Below are 27,510 nucleotides of genomic sequence, written 5' to 3' on the forward strand. Positions count from 1 at the left end.
CAACAGAGAAGTTCTCCTGAAGCATATTAGGATTACCAAGGGTGTCCTGAAGAACAGCCCTAGCTGTCCCCTCCATCCTTCTGCCAGAGGTTACTGTCCCAGTAGCAGAAGTGCACCAGAAGTGAAAACGTGCAGGTACTACAGCTTACAGACCATCAAACTTATTTGACATTACTTCCATTAAAGTGAAGGCTGCGAGCAAAAATACCTGAGGGGCAGTTCATTTTGTTCCTTCTGCTACAAAGTGGTAACCCGAGGCAATGTGACAAGACAGGTGGGTCAAAGTAATATACCCTTGATTACAATATTGTTAAATCCATTCCACAAAGCCCTGTGGCTCAGAATAATCCATTCCATACAACCAGTATTGGTGGATAATTTGACATGACAGCATGAGATTTTTTAGAAATTCAGGGTGATATGTGTCCATGACTTTAAATAGATGAGAAAATGTGAAACATTTTTAAAGGACAGTCTAATTTTACTTTTCACTAGGGCACTGCCACAAGACTGTACAGCACCCTTCATACTCCACTGAGCGTTGAAATAGGGCTGGAGAATTTCAGATGCTCTGCTCTGACTGTCTGCATTGAGTTCATTGCATGGAATGTGTAAGACAGATTTTGTTAGAAATTCAATTTTGATAAATGTAAACTTTTTTATTTGTTGGAATTTTCCTCTAAATTGACAAATGTTTTCCAAAGTGAAATGTTCCCATAGCAATCCACTTTATCAAGCTGGAACTTTTTGAAGGTGTGTTATCTTGTTCTGTTTCTCAAGCATGGTCCGTAATGTGTCTTAGTTCCCACTCAGAAACTTCTGACATGAGTTGGGTGCGTGTGGCTATGCTGGAGGGGTCAAATTCAAAGAACATTTCATTGATGTGCAAGTTGTGTAGTGTCTGGGCACATAATCAAAGGCAAGGTTTTGAATAAATCATTTCAGTGTGGTTATATTTCTTTATATTTCTTTTTCTGCAACCCTCACTGTACAATATGGGCCTATACATCTAAAATTGCTGGACTATCTATAGAAGAAATATATTATGTGCTTAATAAGTACATAAAATGGGGGGGGGGGGGCGTAATCTAGATACTGAATTTTGTCTGTCCATGTCTATTGTAATTTGGTGTTGTGCAGTATTATAATCTTTATTTTCAATAGTTTTCCCTTCTAGACCAGTGTATTTTAGTACTTTTCTTGTATGCTAAGCAAGTTGAGTACAAGTACTTAGGAGCAGAAAATTTAATTGCACTTTCTGTTGTTATAAATATTTCTGTAACGCAAAAGAATTGCATTGACATTTTAATATGCTGTCACTTTAACATACTACATGAAGTGTGAACAGAGCACAGGCACTTTTAACAGGTGTCTCTAATTGTTAGTTTGTTTCTTAGAAATAGCCATAATGTAAAAGTTGGTGAAACATGTAGATCCAAGGTGTTTGGATCCTGCAACATGCTAACCAGGTTTTCCTTTAGCTGCTGGTAAAAACAAATTGGGGTGTGTAATTGATTTTTTGTAAGTAAAGCTTTTATGTTTGCTTTGAGTTCAAACTCCATCTTTTTCTTGTTATTTTTTTGTCCCTTAGGAGGGATTGCAACATGGGCTTTTAGAAGAAAAAGAGTTCAGTGTATTCGTTTATTTTAGCAAATAGGATGTTTCTATTACTTTCAGATTTTGCCAGTCTGTAACTGCAGAAATAATCCTGAAAAGGGTGAAAGCCAGATCAATTACATTTTTAAAAAGTGTATTTTCATTAAGTTTTCCAAGTGCCTATTATGTTCAAAGGGAGTTCAAGATCGTCTTGTTCACAGAATATTTGAAAAGCCCCTTAAAAGAAACAGATCCATCCAGAAAAATGTCTGGAGTGCTGGATGAAGTGTGCTTACTTTAAAAAATGGCAAAAGAAGAGCATCAACATGCATACAGTCCTTTCAGATTTTCAGTGGGATTACTACTAGTTCCAGAAATTGATACAAAAATATCTTCAAACAAAAGACCAGAATACAAACCCCATAACAAAAGTTAATATTGAATTTTGAAAAGAAAAAACAGCGACCGGTTTTGTTACATAGCAAATTAATTACGGACATGCATCTTCTACAAAGTTTACTTAGTTAAAAAGATTTTATTATAAACAGTTATTCTTTTCCAATTTGGCAGAAAGATAAACTATGTAAGTTCTTCAAAGTTATATACTTAAGATTTAGTGAAAATTTCAAGATCAAATGTTTCACTAATTTTGCAAATACATTTAGATTGATTGCAGAAAATTATGGAAGTCTATTTATTAGTTAAGCTGTAGTTAAAGTAAAGGAATTCTGATCAATTTGCTAAGAATTGCCTCCAGCTGTGCTGGTTTCCGTCATGTAGTTAAACAGAAGCTCACCATAGTTTGATCTATTTGTCCTCATTTTCATGGTCACTGAAGTAAAGTATGATGGGCATCATGTGTTCCTTGAGTATTCAGGTGCTAATCCAGAGAGTCAATGAAAAACTTCAAAGCCATTGGGGAAACATATATATTTTTATACAATTTTTTCTGAAATTAATATAAATTAATATATGCATCAATGATACATTTTCATATCTATGAAGAAGCTATGCAATAAATTTATTATATATAATATAAATATATACTATAAATATATATTATATATTTTATATAATATATTTTAACATATTTATTATATATATTCAAGATAGAATTGACAGAGTAAACTCTGATCTGGAATAGACAATAACCTCATCATCATAGCACATAGCTAAGAAGTGAGAGAACCAGTTCAAATTCCTCCTTTCCTGAATCAGAAGTCAGACTTGGACTTGACCTTCCCAAAACCTACACAGGTGCCTTGACCTCTGAGTCTCTATGGCATACTACTTTACTCAAACCTCAGTAACTGCTCTAGGCAAGACTAAAAATACAAACTCTGGTTAAGACATTCCTCCGGCATGTTCATTTGCGCACGTGGTTCAACTAGAGACTGTGTTGTACGAAAGCGAGAATTTCAGTGTGTCTCTGCCAGATCCTATTGCAAGTACTGTAGCCACCAATATCCTGCCTCTCATTTCTCCAACAACTACAACTCCCCTTAATCCAAATAACAAGATGGAAGGTCACATTTTTGCTCCTCACAGGAATGAAAAAACCCCCAACCTTTCTGTGTCAAATGAATCCATTCTTAAAACGATTGCCATATGTACATCTATGCTCCAGGTGCAGAATCATGCACACTCACGATACAGAATATTTTGATGTCTTGGCACCATCCATGATGTATTCCTGCACCTCTCGTCTGTGTGGCACGTGTGTCCAAGTGCCAGAAGTTGAGCTGGCCCTTCAGCTGTTGCCCTCAAGAGTGTCATTCCAAACTAGTATTATTCTTGAGGTTTTCCTCTGGCTCTCATTTTAGTTGAAAAAATGAATGTAAAAACAAAAAAAACAAAAAACCCAAAACTGAATCAGACTTCCTCTTTCAAAAGTTACCATTGCTCCTTGGGGTGCTGAATCTGGCCTGGTGATCACAGACATTGACTGTAGTATATGTTTGGTTCAGCATCACCTCTACTCCCTTCAAACAGGAAGAATATCCTGTTCTTCACACCATTTCATGTCCTTGTTCATTTCTTCACAAGAGTCAAAAGAAGAATCTTCTTCCATAGTTATTCTGTTCAAACCTTCACTGTCCCATCTGAGGGTCAAGAACTTTTGCATGAATCTATGAAATACATGGCCACTGCACTGGAGGTCCTTTCACCTCTTGTGGTAGGCTCTCAAGCCTAAGTCTGACATGCTTTCATAGTGCTCACGTCAGCAGCTCCACGTGCGTTTTAACTTGGGGTACCTCGGTCATCAGTGATGATCAGTGTTTATCCTAACGACAGCATTTTTCCTTTTCTTAGATCATGGTGAGAAACATCATGATTAAGAGCAGCAAGGAGTCCATCTGCCTTACCAGACAACATGTGAGACTTGCATATAGTGTTCAACTCTTGCGCTAATAGAGATTCTTCCCTGGTGGTTTGGGGTTATTTCAGGAACCGTAACAACAGACAAGTATCTATTAGTAGTGAAAATGTTCTAAATGTCGTATCTTCTTATCATCCGTGTGTAGAGCTGGGTATTCTGTGTTTCTCTTCCCACTACAAAGTATGTGTTTTTGGTAGATGTGCAGAAAATATTGTGCTCAGAGAATGTGTGCAATATATTTTAGATAAAGAATATAAAATCAAAGTAATGACAAGAACAAAACAGATGTAACAATTGACATTTTTGAAATATGTTAATCAGAGTTTTGGGAAAATTTGAAGATGGCTAATTCATTTTATTCCTTTCTCCTGTAGTCTTTCTGCAAGTGCAGCTGTATGTGCTATCAGTCACTTTTCACAATAGCTTTAGACAGGTTAATGTTTTAATAAACAATCAATGGTCATAAATTCCAACTGCTTGATATATTTCCTGCGATATGTTTTCAACTAAGGTCTGCTATTTAGGATCTTTATTCCTGACATTGTTGCTAGACATATCTTTACTATGTTTTCAGTTGGTGTTAATATGGTTTAATTCTGTGATAAATTAGTAGATAAATGTACTACAAGAGGATCATTCTTTTCTTCCTTCCCTAATTTTTGTGAATCATTGCTGGTTAACTTTATGGAGGAAATACTGAAAGAATTTAAACTTTCAAGGATTATAGATCACTTAAAGAGCTAAGATTAGCTGTGCTGAAAAGGCATGTGCATGGCAGTTTTGCATAAATGCCTTTTCTGGGATGAATTTTTATTTTTGTGATTAAGATAAAATTATTTATTTTCTGAATCACTCTTCCTTGTACAGCTAGATACACTTAACTAGAACCAGAAGAGTAAGCATCTTAAAACCAAATCAAATTATGGGCAATACTCCCACAGGGTTCTTGAGCTAATTCTAGGAGCTTTTCTTTTGAAATGAGTCCATCCTTAGTATTTTATCAGAATCATCTAGTAGGTAATGTAGCCAGAAATATTGCCGAAGAAGAGATTGTTCCACCCAGATTAGAGGGATATAACTGAAACAGAGATGGTAGAGCTGTGCAGTGTACATGAAACATCATATGATGTAGAGTGTATGCTATATTGGTCATTGCTGCAGGAGCTCATGTGCAGTAAATCCTCTCTTGACTAGTTTAGAAAAGATTCTGTCTTCAGGGACCTACTGGCTTCTGCTGTTTCTTTGATTTGAATGGAAACCCAGTCTTCCTAAGGTGCCTGACAGCAGAGTTTGTCTTTTAAAACTGTAGCTAGAAGTTTGAACATAGTTGTGCTTACATAATTCAGGCTTGGGGGAGGGAGACAGGATTTGAAAAGATATTTCTAACAGCCAATCTAATACCTTCTTCTGCTCAAAAACACTGGCACTAACTCTGTACTTCATAGATAAAATAGTAATTAAAGTTGGAAATACAGACAAGACATAATCTAGGTAAAACCTAATGTCCAGTAATGTAAACTCATCCTTTGGATCTCTTTTTAATTCCTATATTAAATCTGAGAAGTTTCTGAAATCAAAATTACTTTAAGATATTACTGATATGTATCTTTGGAAAACCTAGCAATTAAAATCCTGACACCTGTTTCACAGTCTTTTTGTTTTACCATCCTCTGATCTGATCTGCCAGCAAATAAAGTCTTGCCATTCACATAAAATCTAATACCACGTTTGTCTTTCTCCCCTACAAGTGGCCTGCATTTTTCAGCTGATGAATCCTATTGTCTTAATCTAAGGTTAAACAAAGAGCTACTAGAGTAAAAAATATTATTTTTTAAAAAATTGTATTTTACATCTAAATTTTCTGACCTTCAAACCAAAACTATTGCAAAATTACAACCTCTTTGGATCAAGCACAAAGTAAGCAATTATTGCACACAAGCAGTAGGTTGCACTTGCTCATGCAATTACTTGGAAATAATTTTTTCTTGCATTTAAACAAGTTTTCAGGCATTGTTTATGTGAGCCACAGTACAGTGCTACAACACCTGAGGATTTTAATCTGGACTTTAAATATAACCTTATTGATGTCTATTGTATTCTGTGGCAGAGAAGGGATAAGTGGAATGGCATTGCAGAAATGGGCAGGTGATAGGTGAACCCATTTCAATCTTTCACTGTATTGGTAGAGGAGTTGTACCGCATATTACTATGAAATGTTTTGGATATGGTCTTCAACAGGTTTTGGGGGTCATGGATAAGATCCTTATTTCTCCTCCTCTCTCTCTCCCCTTCTCACTCACTCTTCATCTCATTCCACTATGCTCCTAGACTTTAGCCCAGGGCGGTTTCAGTCCATGGTGGAGTCCACAGCACAGTGTGGTGCTGTGTGCAGAGTCTCTATTCTTTTCCTGGGCACAGATCTTCTTCCACAGCACAACTTTTTCCCTACCATCCCAGGACTCCTGCCTCCTGCCAAGCCTTCTGCGGAGCAGACTTATGAAATGAAGAAAAAAATATTTGCTCCTGGTGGCATCTGGATGCTTCTGACATTAGCTTTTAATCAAATGAGCATTCTTGTTTTCAGTTTTTAATGAACTAAATTTCAGTAATTTTATGTTTCATGGGTGCTCTTCTGGGATTAAGCAAAGTACACATTGGTGTCTAATTCTGTTGCATTTTTCTGCAAGCATTTTGTTATTTTATCTCTCTTTTCCACAATCTTTTAAATTGTGGACAAGTTCAGCGATTATATATCAAACCTGAGTTTTTATTGTAACCGTCTGTTCATGTACATGTTTGTGGGTGCTCAAGCCATGAGGTGCTGAGTCCACCATCTTTGAACTTCCTCCTATGCCTTGGCCCTGTCCTAGACCTTCTTCCCCTTTCCTTGTCATCCTTCAGGGTCTGGATTGCATCACATATCCAAAGAGCACAACCTACCCCAGGCATTGCAGTCTTGTGGAGAAAGAGAGCAGACCAAAGTGTACTACCGATCCAAAGCTCACCACTGCTGCTCCAGTGGTGACCTCCACAAAATACCAGAACACCTGCAGTGATGCTGTGCCCTGAGGATATGATTGTAGGAGTCTGGGGACACTTGGTAATAGTTTGCTGGCAAGTTCAAGTGACCTGCTCTCTCCTATGAAGAGTTGGTTGTATTTTCATGTGAATTATCTCTGTTATTGATCAAAACCCAAACAGCCACCTAAGAAAACAGCCCATTGACAAATGTGCGCCCCTTCTTTAAGGGCACTTGCTAGAGCCTTGGCAGTGTATCAAAGGTAGACAGCTCCATCTATAGTCGAGGGAAAGAGAGGAACAATTACACAGAACAAGTAATTCTGTCAGTCCTTGATACCCATCTTCGGATGGGATGAATTGGACTTTGGAGATGCATGTCTCCGCACTGATTTTGCAGGGAGCCTAGACAGCTGACTTAAACTCGACACTTGACCCAAAGATGACTGAAGGTAATACTTAAGTAGTTATAATACTTAAGTAGTTAAAATGTATGCAAGGATTCTGCTTTAGCGCATATCTAATTCCAACAGACTGTACGTAGTTACAAGAGTTTTGGCCGGATTCTGACTCAGTCTAAAGGCAGAGCCCTTCAGTGCCACTGAGGTGTCTGTCCGCGCTAGACTTGCTAGGCACGACTTCGTTCCTGCATTCATAGCAGCAGAGATGCCCTCTGCATGAACGTTTGTGGTGCACGTCTACGTGGGCGTTGCTGTGTCATGCAACCAGAATTGTATGTTGTGTCAGGTAACATTAATTGAGGACTACAGCCCTCTCATATTCTTGATAAAACCATATCAGCATCTATACTATAAACTAGTTAGTTGATGCTTTCTATAAGCTTACCCTTAACCAGTGGTTAGACGTTGTGCCAATACCAAAGCAGTAAACAACTTTACTGGCTTTTTAGCTGCGGTGAGCACCATGAAAACCCTCACGTGATTTGTGCTCTGTGTGTGACAGCTGCTTTGCTGCTCTCGTGTCACCAATGGGAAGGAGCAGACTAAGTACCTTTCTAGCAGCTGCACTGACAAGGCTTTGTGAGCTGGATCATTTGGGAACATACTCATCCCTCCCCTGAGCAGGTAACCGAGATCATGGACTTCTGGAAATACCCTTTTTCTGTTGTGATTGGCACCCTCTCCCCTTTGTAAACTGAAGAGAACCCAGGAATTTAATTTCTTGCCTGCCAGTTAGACTGAACATCCATGTTTTTTTCACCCAAGGGATGCATAACACATGATTTACAGAACTGCTGACTGCTGTAGTTGCAATTAAAACAATACTGCCTTCATAGCTTGAACACTGAGTACAAACAGGCTGATAGTTTAATCAATCCATTTTAAAACGTATTAACTAAACCAGCAGTTTACTGTTCTTGTCAAACTCTAAACAACTGTAAATCTTGTTTTCAAAAATCAACCAGAAAAAATGTAACACATTAAAAATGAATTAGACATGGCGCACCACCCATAAGCTGTATAATAAACAGATCACAGCCCTATAGTAATAGTTGTGATTTCTGGCATGTCACTGGAGAAGAACTCATGGGTTTTCAGAATGACCTGTGTCATAAATCATTGCATTCCCATTTACGCTGAGCACATGTATCTAATTTTTCAAGAGTGGCTTCTGAAATCCTGATGAATGGCTTCAGAATTGATTACTGGAATGTATGAAAAGTGGTGTCACAAATGCCTAATTGAGGAAAGGAAAAAGGGACTAAAAATACAGTCTAGTGAAATCTGAACACAAAATTGTAATATATACTAAGTAACAAATGAATAGCCACCCAGGAGATAAGCCTGAAATATGACAAATGTGAAATCTGTCACACTTTTCTATAAGACAGATAAATGAAATTAAATTAATATAAATTTTCGGTAGAGTTAAAACGATGTAAATGCACAAGGCAAGCATAAATCATACATGGTTGGATTTTTTTGACTATGCAGGCATCCAGTTTAATGTGTTCTCTGTGTGTTAGTATGTATATTTTCATAATATGGAACGCTTTATGTTAGAAAAAATTCAGACATCCCAAACTAGGAAATGTATTCAAACTTATTAATGAAACTCAGAGATGCACTGAGGTATTTTTGTGTGTATCTTATCCACTGCATTTATCTACGTGAGCTTTTCTGAGCACATCTGAGGCTCCCTCCCCCCACCCCGCTTCACACTCAAAGTTGAACAAAAAGCTACGCACTCGCTAAGCCCAAATTATCACACCCTGTCTCTCCATACCTCTCTGTAGACACTACAGATGTACTATCCAACAGTCTCATCTTTCAAGTGACAGGTAGAAGTATAGTTGGTGAATCCAATTTTTATTTCCTTTGTGACTGCAAATTATGCTATGAAAGATAATGTAGACGATTTTTACGTTTCGCCCACTTTTAAAGATTTATCTGTGTCAGCAGTTGGAGCACATGGACTGAAGTTGAATGTGTTACATGATTGTAGCATGTAGATTCTGATTTGGTGTTGAAAGAAACTCCTTGGCAGATAAATAATGAAATGAAACAGCAAACATGCCATCACCTAATAAAAACATCAGTTCATAAGAACCATTAACTACCTTTTCCCAAGACATCCTTTTTTAATTGATATATTTGAATTTGTCATAAGAAAACAAATTCATGTTATTCTAATAATATGTGCTGAGCAGAGGTTATAGAACAAGGAATTTTTTTAAGGAAACTATTACCCTTTGTCCAGTCTCTATTTGCGAGGTTCAAAATGACCAGCATTCGTTAAACTTTATTACTGAGGTTCATGAAACTTTCTTTGGATTAGAAAAGCATAACCTTCTGTCCCGATTTAGAAGGGTGTTGCAGCTTTTCATTAACCTGGAAACCTCCTATTTACATGGTTCACAGCCTGGTCTCAGCTCACTTGGAGGTAACAAAGGGTGTCGGGACAAGAGTGCAGCAGGGGGCTCATCCTTTAGGGCTGCCATCTGAATTTGATCAGGTCAACTGTTTTAACTCCTGCCTCATTAGGCAAAATAAAATGGAGATTATGGTGTGGGGAAGGATCGCATTACGGACAGCAAGCTCTGCCTCCTGACACTCTCTGTTGATTTTGCATTTTGACAAGACCTTGCTCTCTGTGTTTTCCATTCTATACTACAGCAGGTTTTAAATTATTTTGAAGACAAGATCATTTGTATCCCTTGGCATTTCAGAGCTTAGCCAAAGCGGAGCAAAGCAATAAGCGAAGACACATTAGTCTCAGAGGCAGTTTACCTACTGGAGAGATGTCACTGTGTAGCATGCGCTTAATGCTGATAGACACATTAATTCAGCTTGTCAAGCGATGCCTAGCTCTTCTCTTTTCAAAGTTTAGGTTAGCTGTACATTTGAAAAAAATCTGACGCAAAAAAGTTCACTAGGTAAATTATTATTACCACCTGCCACCTGATTAAATAATTCATTTCAATGACTTGTAATTACTGGTTTTAGTGTTTATATAAAATTGTAAAAGTTGTTTAGAGTCAAATGTGCTTCTTGCATTATTGTGCCTGTTAGAGTGGAGATGAATATCATTGAATACTCATTTCATAATGAGAATCTTTGCCACCTGGTTGTCCACTAAAAAGTATTTCCCCACTGACCTCATCTGTATGTGCCACATATTAATAGAATGTTCTCGGTCTATAAAAGGCAAAAAATGGTTAGGATGTCAGTTTGGCCAGCTGACAGCTACTTGGCAGATCTCTTATGAGGAACATAGTTCTTATCCATCACACCCAATTATGATTTTCTTTAGAAAAAACAAGGATAATAAAAGCAGGTGATGTTTAGCAATTAGGTATGTCTTTTCTTTCTCTTATTCCATTTGTTGGCAGGATTTTCTTTAAATTCATCCTCTGTAAGCTGAGAGTAACAATTCATAGTCAATGAAGAAAAGCACAAATATCAAAATTATAAATAAATTTACTTTTTTTTTTTAATTATTCCTTTATAAATCAAGAGTTAGCCGGAAGTACGGACATGAAAATACTCTCAAAAAAGAAGTTCCCCTCAGGGAAGGGGGAAAAGAGGCAATGAGTAATATGCGACAGATGTGAATGTAAATTGTTTAATGCAAAGTAGGATGTGCACTATTCCATGGTTAGAAGTGTAGCCTAAAATTGGTTTAAGCGGACTTAAGATTTTTTATTCAAGTAATGGCCAACTGAGAAATATACATTATTGTTACATCCTAAGTCAACTTAATATGTCTGAATTTAAAACCATTAGCTTTCAGGAAACTCTAAGTTGCACAATCCATAATAATGTGTTTCTTCAGTAACATGGGCCACGTGACCTCATTCACTTCTGCATGTTATACACCAACTTCAGCATCCTATTCCTGATGCAGCCTGATTCACTTGCAGACTATTACGTATCCTGTGGACTTAAGGAGGAAGGGGGTCTCAAAAAATAAACTTCTTGTTGCACATTCTTATTTCTATATGTCTGCCTGAAGAGTTGTATCTTGTGGGAATGTTTAAAGTTGAGAGTTTCCTCTAAGAAACTTCACAGGATGAACCTGCCACTTCTGAAAACAAACCACAGAGAGGCAGAGAACATGATTTTCATGAAACAATTACACTCACTGAAAATGTTGAAAAAGTTTTTGTTAAAATGTATCATAAAGCATGTGCATAAATCATTGCAGATCCTCGTGGCCCAGATAATTTCATTTACGTCTGTTTCCAGCCTCCCATTTCTCTTTTCTCTTCACTTTCTAGCTCCAAAAATCTGTCTCTTTCTCTGACCACCTTACACTGGTGGCTGCCCTTTTCCACCAAATCTGTTCCCTCTGTGCCTCTTCTTTCTCCTTTCTAACAACCTGTCCCAGGTTCCTCCTCCCCAATACATTTCCACTTCACTTGACAGCAGTTCTTTATTTTATTCTCTACTCTGTTTCCTTTTGACTCCTTTAGATGAAGGCATCACTTTCTGCTGTAAGCTGAGATGGGGAGACACCTACCATGTGATGATATGTCTCTTAGATACTGTGCTGAATATAGTGCCTATGAGATCCTATAGCATAAAACAGAACAGGCTGCATCAGGAAAATGAAAGTAATTATTTAAAGCAAAGCTGTGTTAATTTTGGTGTGAATTGTATGCATGCACCCAAGAGCAGCTTTGAATTTGTCGCAATAGCAGAGATTCAGGTGGAGGTGTTTGGTTTTCCTCTGCTGCATAGGCTCATAAATATTTGCATCAGCGAAACAGAGTCTGACCACAAGCAGTGATCTTCTTAAGGTGGCTTTGCCATTAGAGGAACCACTCACCGAATTACATCCCAAGTGGAAAATGTAAGGTGTTAGTGACCCTTGGCTGTCTTCCCAGTACTAAGGCCACCTGAATCCTAGTAGTCTAGTCTGCAGCACCTCCAGTCCTGGAAAAGTATGGAGGGCTCTGGCCGTAGGACTCATTACACTGTCCAAGTATTCCTTTAGTATAAGGGAGTGCTCAGTTGTCACTTTAATAGGTTTTTGTCCTTCATTAATAATAATTTTGGCCAAAGGTCTGGTCCCACCGTTGGATGCAGAGCTGGTTTAGCTGTATGGGTAGGTTAAGAGAGCAGTTGCCTAGCCTTATGTGATGCCAAGGAGTCAGAATGGCAGATTCTCAAATGTGAGATGTTTATTACTCTATATCATCTGCCTCCTAATACAATTCTATTATTTTCTGTCCAGATGGAAAGTTAAGAGGGAAGCACAGCAAACACTACTCTTGCCTACTGTAGGCAGTAAAGAAAATGATATCAATGTATTGCAAGAGCACAATGGCAAAATTCTTCTTTCTCTGCTTTGGTCTGTGAGAACAATACCAGCCACGCAGTAGGTCTGAATCATCTGGCACAGCTCAGTGTGACTCGTGGTGGCTGGAAGAGCAGGAATCTGGAACTACAGTGAGTGAGAGCAGAGCTCACTGGCTTGCAAAAATAGGAGCAAAGAGACAAAACTAGCTACTTTTCCAAAATGGTAAGCTCACACCTTTGGGGTCCAGCAACAACTGCCAGGTGGTGTTCCCTCAAAGGGTTTAAGGGAGCATTAGCAAGGGGTCATGCCCAGGCTGTTTGACAAGAGGAGTAAAATAAAAGATTGTCCACATCTTTTACACTCCAGCACAAAGAATAAATCTCTGCATATTTTAACATGGATGATTAGCATGTGGTGATTAGAAATGATGTGGTGCCGCACCCTGGAGATGGTTTGTCTCAAAGAAAGCTTTGGCTTCAAAGGAGGTGGGAAAGCAATAGGGTACAAAAAATTGCTTTCTGTTCTTGTGCTCAGTTGCTGTGAAAGATGCGGAAGGGTGAGCTGTGTTACTAGAACCATACCGGTTTTAGGAGTCTCTCTCCATACAGGAGACATTAGCAGTAGTACTACCATCTCTAAAATTCAGGGAAGGCTGTCCTAAGCTGATTGGGGTCAGCAAAAGAAGGTTCAGAGCTTGGACTTCTTTCTTGCCTTTCTGTTTATATGGTAGTGTATAAATAAAGGATCCAGTTCATGATGTCAGACTTCTACTTTAATGTTGTAATATTATGCAATTTCACTACTAGTCCATGCCAGTGCAGCTCAGCATGGATTGTCTAGAAACTGAGCTTTTTTTTACAGGTAAAGTGTGAAGCTGTTGAAGAAAAGTAAGGAGGAAAGTATCAAATACAGAAAAAAATCTATATTTGCATCATAAATATTCTAACTGGCCTTAGGCATGAAATCATTATTGGAACTTCTAGTCTAATATACATACCATAAATTATGTGTTTGAGCTCTTTAGTAAATCCATTGTTTGCAGTGAAGCCAAGTGATTAACATCTTTCCTTGGGTTGTTTTAGACTATTTGTGGTAGATTAATTCTCCCTAAAATTTCCTCTGTTTCTGTGTTACATTTAATTCCTTTGTGCACGTTTCTCTGTAAGCCATTTTAGACTGTATCAGCTGATATTCTGAAGACAGATTTTACATACAAATGTTTCTCTGGGTCTTGGAGAGACCTGACACAAAATGTCTTACGTTCTCATTTCAGGAGGTCTGGATCTTTCAACCGAATTTAATAGCCATTTATGCCTTGAGAAGATCTTATCTAATGTACTGTTGGTTCAGAGTCATTCACAGCCTTGCATTATATTGAAACATGGACAGAGAGTGTAATTTGCTAATGTCATGAAGGATGAAGTTGGTTAGAAAGGGAAGTGTACACGATTTATAATAACACAAGTGTTTCCTTGCTAATCCCTTGGCAGGTTCATTATCTGTAGAGCCCCAGGCAATAGTTGGCCTATCGTGAGAGTGAAATTTAACCCACAGCATGAAATTAATCCTCAAAGACTTTTGTCTACTCTTTCTAGAAATAATAAATTCAAAGTGATTTTATAATTCCCCTCTCTAACTTTATGCAGAGGTGTTAAATTAGTATCTAAACTCTATGGCATATGTCAATCTATTGATTTACGTTTAGTTAACTAACATGCAAGTGTATACCAAGCATAATAAGGAATTTGAAGATGTGAATTAGTAGTGTGTTCATTGTTTCTACCTGAAAAACTGTTTTCTTTAATAATGCAGAAAATTCTGTTCTTTGCAATTACAGGGAAGACAAGGAATGTGTATATATATGCATGCATGTATAAAATCATTCAAATGACCATATCTGACTTTCCTAGAGCTTCTGGGCTTATATATGAAATAACTTGGCGGGGTTTTTCACACCCTGAATTCTTTTGTAAAGCTTCTTAGAAGTCTAATGAGGGCTTGTTGCTGGTAAACAAATGGATTTTTGGTACAGTTTTGGAAAGTACTTCTTGTGGGTAAATACGGGGTGGAGTTTTTTTTTTCAGAAAGAGGTTTCTTTTTCTTATGTATGCAAAGAAGTTCTCTACTAAGGAGAGAACAGGTGAAAGTGATTTGTTACTGACTGATTCTGACTCTCCTCTGTGTTTTTTAGAATGTGATTCATCACTCATAGTACAACCTAGTCTATAGGAACAGATGAGCAGTTCTAGATACTATTATAGCTATCTAGATATTACCTAGATACAGGGTAAAGATTTTTCCCACTTTCAGCCAGTATTTACCATTGGCATCTCCATTGGGTAGACAATTCTTCTGAAGGCAGCAAGTCATATTTAATACATGTTTGCAATTGGCCATATCATCTATGTTGAAGAGCTTCTTCAAGATATTAATTGAAATTCCACATAGTCATAGCCCTTGGGACGGAAACCGAATTACAAGAAATGAAGCAGGTCAAGTGCTTCTTACTACACAGTCCTGACCCTGGGCAGGAAGTTTGCAGGCTACTTACAGGCCATTATATCAGCAGATCTGGAAATACGTTACTCTTCTTAGCACCCCTCTTATTTTTCAGACATAATTTATAACAGTGATGTAGAGATCGAACCATTTTCACTTCACATATTCCTTAAAAGAAAATTAGTTTCTCAACTCATACCATATTTCCTCTGTGTAGTTTAGGAAAGTTATTTTTGTGCACACATGTAGTCTAGTGGTGAGAAGGAAAACAGCAGTTGCTGAAGTATGTTAAACAGAACAGTGAGCAGAGGAGTGTCTTTGATCCTAAAAAAGGTGTAAAGACATGTTAGAGATGTCACTTGATATTAAGTAAAGATGAGAGGTGGTGTAGGTCTGGAAACCTCTGAAAACCACATACCTGTTTGTAATATTTATTGCTGAGGACAGAAAGTCCTACAGAAGTACCTATATAAAATTAAAACATAGGTTTCCAGTGTATTTTTAAGCTGCTTTTATTGTCAATGGAAGCTGATGAGTTTAACTTGATACATGTGTTTAATTTGATACATTACGGTAGAGTAAATCAATACCATGTAGTAATTCAGATATCATTTATGTCTACATTATGACTATCCCTTCAATGCAGTAGTAGAGAGAGAAGGGAAATTGCAGAATTGCAGTGCTTGGTTATAAGTGTTAGAGATGACAAAGAAGGAGCAGAGGCAATGATACATTGCTCGTATTTTAACCAATGACTGCCTCAAGGCTTTCCATCTACTCAATATATAGTGTTTCTTCAGGACCACACTCTTCTCTCTCCCACCTATTTTCATAATTTTGCTCACTCCCTACATCCATCAGTCATTCCCCAGTGACTGACTTTCCCCGTTTGCCCTTTTCCCAGACCACCGGCTCACAGTGAAAACTTCTCACAACAAAAGTAGCAGTGTTTGTGGATTGTGAGGCTGCGGTTTCTGCTGCCAGTTCCAATGACAATTTGGCATCTTGTGACCTCTAATAAATGACCTCTAATAAATTGGCAGGTGATAAGTCTCTTAGCTGGTAGGCAGGGTGGCAGTTTGCGTTTGCAAGAGAGGCTTGTAACAGAAAAAGGCTAAAAACTCTCCCCTGCATGTAATGAAACTGGAGATTCCTTTCTGCAGACCTTTAAGGTCAGCTTTATTCTTGGGAGAGGTTCAGACCACAAGTCAGACAAGCTGTAGATTTTTAACAAGGATACTACCAATGTACTCTGTGACATTTAGGTAGAGTAAGTCCATCTCATACCTTAGTCTGGGCACCTTTAAGGATCCAAAGCAGGGAAAGTTGGATCCTGGAGATCCTTGGATTCCTATCTATGTGCCCAGATTATACTGCGCAAAGATTAGACCCGCAATGGAGCAGCTAAACCTACTGCCAGCGTTACGTCAGATAGCAAACCAGTAGCAACACTGTAGGGCTAGCTCTTTGGAAGAACAGCACAACTAAGTTGTGCTTAGGAAGAAGATAAGTTGTGCTATTCTTCTTCCAAAGAGCTAGCCATATAGTTGCTTCTCCCATTAGCCAGCATATGTGCTAAGAAAAAGAGGGAGGGAGGTGGCATGCCTACACGTTGCACCCTTAGGGTTTTGTTTATTGCACTCTTATTCAGATTGGCATTAGACAACAAATAGCAATTTATAGACCAATAAAGGCATAAACCCACTCCTTATATATAATATTATAGATAGTAATTACCTGTTAATTCTGTGTAAGCATACTGGAGCACATTTTCTTAACATATTTTTAACAAGCCCAGTAGCCATTCAATAATTCAATAATTCAGTTAGTTTTATCTCTGAGTCCGTGTAGCACTGCTAGAGACTTGATAAGTGGGTATATGGAAGGGGTATTGAACGTGGTAAGGAAACAAAGCAGTAGTCCCCCAGAAATACTGCATGGCAACATCAGAACTGCCTTTTCTTGTGCCTGTTTTTCAGTCCTTGGTCTCAACAGCCGAGTTGGATCAGCCATGTTAGCATAGCCTGCCTGCCTGGAGAAGAACAGGAGCAAAATGCCTTTAAAAGACTTCTGTGAATGTACAAAATGAAAGGAGGAGTTTTTCTCACTTCCCACTGGTGGTTAGTGAAACGGTTTCTTTTCTGAGATAGACATCGCTGTAACGGAACCTGAAGATACTTCCTTGACTCGGAGATTTTCATTTAATCAAAAAGAATCATTTAACATTTTGTTTTGGAAAAGCAATCTTTAAAAAGCACAAGGCTGCAAGCAAGCAGTAAAATCTGCTGAGAAGTATGTCCTCCAGACTACTGTACTGCCTGCTACCCACAAATGCTTTGCTGAAATCCTCTCTCTTTTTCGAAAGTTGCCTTGCTTTGTACCTTGAAAATTATCAGCACTTGGAAAAGTCTTGTTAAATCTGAAAGAAGTCCTGTTTTTCTTTAGGCTTAACAATGTTTCGGATACTGATTAAAAAGGGAACTCTCCCTTTATTCCTGAAGTCGGTAAGAAATATTATGGAAAATTGCGTTAACTCTTGCAAATCCCTCTACAACTATAAAAGTACAAATGAGATCGTCCCTGCTGTTTCAGTCAGGCCTATGAACCTCAGAGCAATAGGATATTTATAAGAAAATTCCAGACATAGCAGTGGTGCCGTGATCCATATGACCCAAAGTTTCCAGTCTTTGTCTATCCTCCTGTCTTTAAGGAAAAACAGAGGGGCATAAAATGAAAACTTGGAAGATCACAAATCATTGTTATGACTCATTATAATGAATGATTTGTGCATTGCTTTATGGAGTAGTTAGGTTGAGTTTGGGGGAAAAAAGAAACCTTCCTTTTTAATTTTCACCACTTTATGCCAATTTTCAAGCAACTGTCTTTCCTAAAATAACAACGCTCTTTTTTTCCACACTATCCTGGATAACTAGTGAGTTTTTTCAGCTGGGGGAGTGTGTTGTGATATAAAGGTGCAGCCTTGCACGGCTGTTGTGAGGAGTCTGTTAGTGTTTCCATTACAGCATTACGTCTTATTTTCTGGTGTTTAAAACTGGGCCGTAAAATATTTAAAGTTGAACTTTGGTAGTTTTCAAAATGTATTTATAAAAAAGAAAAATAATCTCATCGGGTGGGGCTTTTTAGTTCTGTGAAAAAATAGTATTCTGACAGCTTTGTAGCCACTGTGATTCACAGTTTTGCATACTCAAAATTAGTCTTCTGACCACGGCATACAACCTGGATTCTAAATTCTCCTGAGTTTTGTTTAGCATTAATACTATACTATTAATAGTATGAGTTATTAGAAAAATAAAAATAAATCTGCTGAAGTCTGAAAATAGCTGCTGCTGCTGCTGTTTTTCCAGAGTAATTCACTACGTTGCATTTGTGAGAACTCATCTTCTTTATTTTTGTAATAACTTCATACGGTGAATTAATAGAGTGTATCCCCAGGTGTCAAAGGCTTTTCTTCACTTCCTAGGATAAATTTTAATGTTACACAAAAATTTGCTGAAAGTGTAGTTATGTATCTGTGGACTCTGAAAGACACTGGCAAGCTACCATTTCAACACACAGCAAACTTTCCGTAAAGTTATGGGATTACATTTTTGCTTTGCTTTTTACAGAGGCAAGTGCACTAACTTGGATAAATTACATTACAGAAAGCAAGAGTGTTCCGCTATTTTACTAGTTTTACTTTAAGTCACAACAGCAGAGAAAGTCATAGCTCCTCAGAGGAAATTTCATCCTTAACTTGCCTTGTTATGCCCTACTGTATGTTAAGAATTGCTGAGGTCGCTCAGCCCTGGCTGATAATGAATTCCATATAAGCTGTAATATTGGGGCACAGCTGGGTGGGTAAGAGTTGAGTTTCAGTCTTTAACTCAGAATTTCCTCATTTTACTAGTTTCATTTCAAAAGGTAATGCTGCTTTAAGGGTGTACGTTTTCTGTCGCTCAGACATGCAACCTGATAGAAAAAAGTCATTTTTACATGGAATCAGCATATGCATAGTAGGTAATGTCCATATTACGTACATTAGCTATTAGTCATTTTAAATTGTTTGTCTGTTAATAAGACAGGGCATGTGAGTTAAGGTTTTCAAATGCAGGGGTTGAGTAGAGTAAGTCTGGTTATATCCCTTCCAGTATTTTAAAAACCTCAGCCACAATATCATAATGAAATTGTTTCCCTTTTAAATATTTTCCAGCACAAGCATAGGAAGTTGGGTGAACACTCAAAACTAACACTTCTTTCAGCAACTCACAATTTGAATTTGGCTATTTTCCACTGAAAATTAATTTGGATTTCTGTATTTGACCATTTCTTTCCTTTGGGAGAAAAGATATTTTTGGTTATCTTTCCAACTTTGACCATAGGGAGCAAGTGTAATGTATATTTCATTGCAGTTTGCAAATTTTTGGTGCTAAATCATTTTAATACTACCAAAAAAAAAAAAAAATACACTAAGCTATGATGGGATTGATCTCATCAAAGAACTTAAAATGCTAACGAATACTGAAAACTATTGAACAACCCTCCAAAAAATCCTCCCCCAAAATCTTCTTGCCAGAAAGCCGCAACAATTTTCCTGCCTTCTCAGAAGGAAAAGTGCTGTGCGATCACCATAGGGGACACTGAAATCAAAGCTTTGTTGAGAAAACTATGTAGAAATACTTGACTTTTTCTGCAGGAGTTGAAGAAAAAAGTGACTTTTTCCTGTGAGATATAGATCTTAATTACATTTTCCTAAACTGGAAGAGTTTTAGAACAATGCTTACTGTTTGTATTTCAGGTATTGACCAGTAATGACCAGTAATAATTATTCATTTGAAACCTTCCTGTGGCTTCTCAGATGCATGTTTTATTTTACAAAGCTGTGTTAAGATTTGCTTTTGTATCTTCCTGAAGTAATAGAGAATACCCTCACTTTTTAAAGGCAGCAAAATTATTCCTCTAATCTGGTATCGTTGATATCGTAACAATTTTTAAATGATAGGTGAAATTTTTCAGAGGTTCCATTTTGCAGAGACTCAGTAATAGATTCATAGATCGCAGTAACGTCACAGGACACCAGAAGGGCTCTATGGAGTTAGACTAAAGCTCCCTCTAGTCCAGCAGAGAGAGGTCAAGAGAGGATATACATTTTTGTAATAGAAGTTCAACTGAGATAAGAAACTGGACAGTTTTTAAGCAGGCACATGTTACACACTGAAATCAGCCAAACCGCATTCTCATTTTTCCCTGAATTGAGACTGGATACTGGGGCCTTTATGTAATATAATCTAATATCTGATTTCTTGCAAAATCTTTTCTAGTCATCAGTTTATATTCCTCATCACTTTGTCTGTTGTTTCTCTATAAGCTGTTTTGAAGGAAAACATACAAGACTTTATCCAAAACTAATGAAAAACAGACTTCTGTTGATGTATTAGGCCATGAGTGACTACCTATATTTAAAATCATAAAAATAACTCCATCATCTCTGACAATACAAAATTATTCCTTATGGTGCCATTTTCAATTATTTGTCCAGTTTAGATAAGGGGCAAAAAAAACTTCATAGATTTTGGAGAATTGTTTTTACTTAGGAAATAGAGATTACAAAAGGTTTCAGAAATAAACTATCACTTTAAAAACTAAACTGGTGGGTTTACCATTACTGGTTTCTGCAGATTCTTTTAGCAGTGTAACTAAGTGCTTTATAAAGAAGATGTAGACAAAAAAACACAAGCAGCGTTTAAATTTACCTATTGAGTAATAGGTACAGTGGTCACTTCCTAGCCAATCTTACCTTCATAAGGTTGTTAAGATCACATATATTGCGCTGTCTTTCAAACAAAATATTGTGTGATCTTTCAAATACAGCTGTCCCTTTATGATCATCACTGTCACCTGAAGTTGTGCTCAGAAGTTGTATCCAGGCAGCCAAAGCAAAGTTTCAAGGACCAAATTGTACTTTCAAGGTATCCGTGACACTGGCAGAGAGGTTGGTGGAGCCGTTCCTGCTCCAGCAGGACTTGTAGATAGGCTTTCCAGACAGAAGAACAGGATAATAAACGTGTGCCCTGTTTGCAGGTCCGTAACTGAGAGGAAAGGCTGGTACTTTGTGAGGAGCTCGTAGAAGCCCACGTCTGCCAGTTGTACCTGGGACCCCAGAAACACAGGAGTGTAGCAGGACTTAGCAGCTGGGGGCTGAAGATAGGAACCCTTGCTGTGCTTGTGCCATAGGTGGGGGGGACACCAGCTCCGAGCCTCATCCCATTGTTTCACCTTGCTATGAAACATGCAAGTGTTCCCAGTATTTTCACCCTTGAAATAAAAGGGAACTTGCACAGCATCATAGCTACGAGCGTGCATGATGTTTCTCTGACCGGTTTTTAGTATTGAATGAAAAAATGGTAGTTTTCACTAAAATTTTTGTTGTTGTTTTGAACTCTCCCTCCACACACACACTCTTATTGATGGAATTAGATTATTAAAAATATTTATGGTTTGAACTTAGTTTCTGCTGTATTTATTTCTTGGAAAGGTATTAAATTATTTACATGTAACTGCTATGACTAGTTATTTTTTTGTTCATTGGCAAAATTACCAGAGTAGATTTGAATGAAACAATTAGGTGGGTTAATTTGACCTGCTTCTGGTCAAGTTTATTTTTGCTAAATATTCTCTTCTAAAACTGCACGTAAGGGAAAATTTCTTTCTGACATTATAGCTAATGTATGTTTGTCCCATGCACATAATAGAAAAATTGCTGCAGGAGAAAAAGTAGAATAATTCTTCATTACTAGCTGACAAAAAACAGCTTTCATTTCTAAAACACTTTATTACACTCTCTCTCGGTGTATATATAATACTGCTTTCTTTTCCCCCCTGATATTTTTGATGGAATGATGTGCTGCTTAGCTGGAATATAAAAGCAAGAGATAGGAGAAAAGTCATCTACAAAAGGAAGTATGGGAAAGATGAAATTTTTGTTCTGATTAGTGTAGTTTTGTCTGGTCTAAGAATATGACTCGCATTCAGAGAACTGACTGAGAGCACCGGTGTACTGAGAGTACCTGAGCCGTTTTGTCATGTTTAGGACTTTGCTGTTTCTCTATTCAACAATGCAGTTCATTCAGGGGAAATATTTTCGAAAAATTGTAAGCTCAGAGTGAGCCACTCATGGGAAGTTCTCATCACTGAGGCTGAAAGAGTTTAGACCAATTGTTTTATGAGGGTTTAGAAAATTGCTTTTAGCTAACCTAAAGGGAGGTGGCAACTGATGATGATCTTAATGGATTCAAATTTTGATCGGAACAGCCAATCTGCTCCATCTAAATTCTGCTGTAAATTGCTAAATCTGTTGTTGATCTAGCTCTAACTTTTACTGTGAATGTACTCCTTATTCAGATGTAGGTAAGTTTTTGCTTCTTTCTCATCCATGGGTAATGTTCCCTCCTTTTGTCCTACTTGTATTTCATAGCAGTTTCTGAGATCATTTTGTCAGAGACAATGTGCAAATTGCTGGATAACCAATCAATCAGATAAGGGAGAGGACAGAAAAACGGATCAAGATTACAATAAGGCTGATGTCAGTGTTTGACAGATACTTTGGTAAATGTGAGAATTCATCAGTTTGTGTTTGGTAATTTTCTATTTGACTGTCATACCTGGTAGTTGATGTTCCAACTCACATAAAAGTCATCTCTGCAGAGAATTTTGAGTTTTCAGGGTATCCTTACAATTATTTCCATTATTACTATTCCTTTCTTTCTTCTTCAAAAAAACACCATGCTCCTCCAAAAGTCATAGAGGTAAATAAACTAGCAAGCAACATGAATTCCAACAAAGTGGAATTAATTTAGATGAATTTTGAAATAATTTTTGGTAATACTTCTCTACCCATCATTCTGGTTTATTACTTGTGAAGTAAATATGAACTGTAGGAAAAATACTGTGATTAGATGGAGGCAAATCTATGTCTTTTATGGAGAATGATTGGAATAAGTTCTGTTCTTTGCCCGTTCTCTGTTATACTACTTTATTTATTCTTATATGGGTTTTGCAGTTAAATAATCATCATAGCAATACTATAATACTTAAAATATGACCACTGCACTAGAAAAATTTATATCTTTGGCTTAAAATAATTAGGTTTTTTGTTTTGAAATCTAATATTCAGTTCTTCAACAGCTTATATGATTTACTGTTAAAATAAGTGACAGAATTATACTCTCAATTTAGTTATTATCCTGTAAGTAACATAAGCAACTCAAAGAACTTGAGCCAAAAAGTGAAATAAATTATATTATCAAGGTCCATTTTGCAGTGCAAAGTTTTGCATTAAATCTGAGCATCAGTAGATAGCACTAACTAGTAGTAACACCTGAATAAATGTTTAAGTTAGCAAATCAAAATCTTTTAAATTATAATGCGGTTATTTTTTATTATAACCATGTGAACTGTTAAATAATGTATATTTATATAAAGCTTCAGACTATACATTTTTTATCAACTTAAGCTGGTAGGAGTAACTACAGCTAGGAGTGTCTGGAATCATGGGAATTACTGAAAGTGCAAAAAAAGCTATAAATGTTGGTTTGGGTTTTCCAAAGGCTGTACATTTATTTAAAAGTTGTTTTAAATTTAACAATGCACAGATAATTTAATTTCTTTTGTTGTTATGCCATAAATCTTTATGCTACAAAGATAGCATCTAAACACCTCGGTACCTGAGGTTGTTTGCTCTTGTACTGCATAAGTCCCAATCATGGAGGAAAAAATATTAGTAGCTGTATTCAAAATAAAGTAGAACATATGATAAAATCCCAGTAAGACATCTGAAGAGAAGGAAAATACAGCTAAGACTGCCACTCGTTGGCAAGCACTGCAACATGGTATAAAGCCTGGTTCTCTAACTCAGTGTTTTTCTTTCCCTCTGAACTTTGTGGTTGAGGAACTAGTCAGCAGCACTGTATAAAAGCGGCAAGAGATTCTGGAATTTACGCATGAGGGTATAGTCTTTGCAAACCCAGTGGCAAGAATTTGGTGAGTCTAGTCTGCTCGGCATCAGATTGCGGTTGTCCTACATAGCTGGGATTTAACTGCTCACTATCTACTTGAATCTAGATACGAAAATACTGGTTTCTTCCTTTTAGACTTTAAGGTGACTAAAACAATTTCAGCATGACTTGGAAATCTTTCTGCAGCCCAGATCAGTAAATAAAAGGGGGAGGATTTCTCAGTAACATTGTGGTGAGCAGACTTTAAACACCAAATACCTGAATACTGTACTAGCAGACATCCACCAGACAGCTTTGATTCAGCAAACATGAACAAAAAAATTAACAACTGACAGAGGGAGGTTTTTTTTTCCTCAGAAAGCACACACATCTGCTTGTTCTCCTATAGAGACTGATTGTGTTAGAAAAGACTACTTATAGGACTTTTGCCATAGGAAGGGGAGCAGGAAAGCATCCTGTGGACTGAGGATTTTATAAAACTTGGAATAAAATCCTGGCTATTATGAAACCAGCACGAACTGTAAGTTAGGCATTTTACACAGATACGCGTGTTTATGTAGAGTCGTTGCTCCGCAATATGCATCACTTGTTAAATGGTCAGTGGTTCGGAGAACAGATGAAAGGACCCAAGCATCTTCTGCATTGTGGGATTTCAGGCTGAGCCTGTTGAGAGTTATTGATCTAGGACTTTTATAACCATAAAAAATGTTCTCTCTCATGCTATCAAAATAAGAATAATTTAGGTGTATTCATTTCACAAGTAGTAGTTGTAGTGCTGATTAGTGTGGGTAAGTTAAAATATGTTCATGGGTTTAGATCATGCAGAGTTTTCAATGAAGGCATTGCGTTTTGAACAGACCCCAAAACCTCAAATGGTTTTACATGCTTTCCACTTTTTGAGATCCCAACCATATGTCTTCTGGGGTGAACACAGAAGTACACTGATGTTCTCGTTTAAAACAATATCAGGACACTTTTGTATCAAACAAAGCTACTGCAAAGGTACTGTTCAGTCAGAACATAAAAAGACCAACTATGAGCCAGAAAGGGAGACTGTGAGGTCCCCCATGGTGTGGGAGCTGGAGGTGGAACAGCAAGGAGGAGCCAGGAGGGCAGGCAGTAGGTGCCAGTGGCAGTCCTGGGTGGGAAGAGGTAACCTGGGGGCCAAAGTGCCTCCACAGCTCTATGAGCATTCCCTGCATGGGGGGAGTGCTCGGTACTTTGGCCAAGAAGCCAAGAAGCAGGAAGATGAGAGAGGAGGAAAGTTAGCCTGATGGTCATTTTTAGAGTGATAAAGCTCTCGGGAAACATGTCACAGTCTGACGCTTGCTGTATGCTAGCAGTGAGTAGCAGGTCGTTCATCCCGGTCCTGGAGGAGCCTCGCTGCCCGTGTCCGTCCAGTGTGCCTCTGAACACCCCCTGCACATTCTTCTTTTCAGACTTCAAAATAATGAATTAAATCAGAAGGTAATGCTCCGATTAAGTTTATAGGAGAATTTATCTGTTTTGTTCTAGCAAAGCTAGTAACATACAAGGCAGGCATCCAGCTTTCAAAAATGCATGAAATTCAGTGGTTTTATAATGCTTTTAGAAAGGAATGGCTTCGAAGCAGAGAAAGCTATTATGTATCCCCCAGTTGTGTTCAGTCCTCTAAACAATCATTAAAAACAGGCCAGGTTGTTTTTGAAGTGAAAGCTTTCACTCTTCTGTATTATTAAGATTACTAATACAGGCTGCTGCTGCCTCCAGAAAAACAAACAAACATTTTTTTCAGCTCTTCCCTGAGCTTCTTATAACAAGTGCTGGTGATCAATTAGCTAGTTCATTAAAAAGTTACACATGATTTTATTGAGGCAAGCAATTCTGAATCAAAGAACCCAATTTGCAGATCTAGGTTGAAGCACATAATTGGCATGTATTTTAGGATCGCTGTTAAAGCTATAAAAAAGATTTACTAGGGAAGGAATGGATCCAAAAACCCTAAAGGAAGGAATATGTTATTTGTGTGACTCAGTGTTACAAACAGACTCCTTTAATACTAAGGTCTTATCTACATTAAAACAGGAAAACTAATATAAATGTAAACTTCCTTGAATTTAACTTCTTTAGCAAGAAATTATCCTTCATCTGATACACATAAATTACGTGTGATATTATTGCATTTCTTCTGCTATGATTTTCATTATTGCTATCAAAGATGTAGTTTTGTTAAATCATTTACATTTAGTTGAGAAGTCAACACTGTGTTAACTGTAAAACAAAATTATATGAATATGTTCACCATGTTGTTGAGATCCATAGTGAGTCTGGGATTAAAGCCCCAGTTCTGCAAAGAGTTGTACATGCATGACTTAGTGGGGAACCTTACACACGTGCTAGTAGGACATGCTTGAGCATTTGCAGGGCAAAAGAGAGGGAAGGCGCGTTATTCAGGGGATGTTTTAGAAACAGTGATGCTTTGTTTTGGGTTTACAAGCAGGCCAAATTTTGAAACTTGAGGGAAAGTGCTTGGGTTAAGAAAGCTGTATTTTTTTAATACTTGGAAAAAGTTATTTACCGGTGAGTTCTTGCAAGATTTTTTTAAGCAAAAGAAAGTCGTTTTTGGTTTTGAACTGAGAGGTATAAATAATCAAGTCTTAAATATATTAAAATGTGCATAGAATCTACTTTCTGTTGTAATTTTGATGGCTTGATTGCCACAATGTAAAAGCTTCTGTAGCTGATATTACTGTTGGACTTTGTGTGATGGCATTGAGGCATTTTCAACTATTAGCCTTCCCAAGGGTTCTTTTCAGACAAAATGTTATGCATCAGCTCTTATTTGAGTGTAAGCCTATTGAATAGCATTCTCCTCTCTGCCAACTTGGCAGCAAGTTCTCATGCTAATAAAAGAGGTTACCCCAGATAGAGATCCCAGATGTGCCTGAACTACTTTTATTAGGGCTATGGAGGGGCTCATAGTGTTTCCTTCTAACTGTTTTCAAAAAAACGTGTGGGCTTGCCTTCATAATTGCCCAAAGAATTGTATTACATCACTGGAAATTTTTTCCTCAAAGTGAATAAAATGTTAGATGTGGTAGCACAGAACAGAGCTTAGGAAACACTGATGGTCAAAACAATGAATGCCTTTGCCACAATACAAACCTTGATTTGACCCTACTGAATTCTGTTGAGGGAGAGGAGAACATCACTGTTTAACAATGAGTTAAAAATACCTTAGTTCATTACATATTAATGAGA

General features: G+C 37.5%; 1 protein-coding gene and 1 long non-coding RNA gene across 3 annotated transcripts in view; both read left to right on the plus strand.

The window, feature by feature from the left end:
• The window catches only part of SLC25A21 (solute carrier family 25 member 21), a 261,130-nt gene that overhangs the window by 162,561 nt on the left and 71,059 nt on the right, over positions 1 to 27,510 (plus strand). The window lies entirely within an intron of this gene.
• LOC142602017 (uncharacterized) lies at positions 12,885 to 21,703 on the plus strand. The gene is made up of 3 exons (XR_012835632.1): positions 12,885 to 12,982; positions 21,128 to 21,225; positions 21,338 to 21,703. It is a non-coding gene; the product is annotated as an uncharacterized LOC142602017 (long non-coding RNA).

Source organism: Balearica regulorum, chromosome 5, assembly GCF_011004875.1.
Source record: "Balearica regulorum gibbericeps isolate bBalReg1 chromosome 5, bBalReg1.pri, whole genome shotgun sequence".
Classification (NCBI taxonomy): Eukaryota; Metazoa; Chordata; class Aves; order Gruiformes; family Gruidae; genus Balearica; species Balearica regulorum.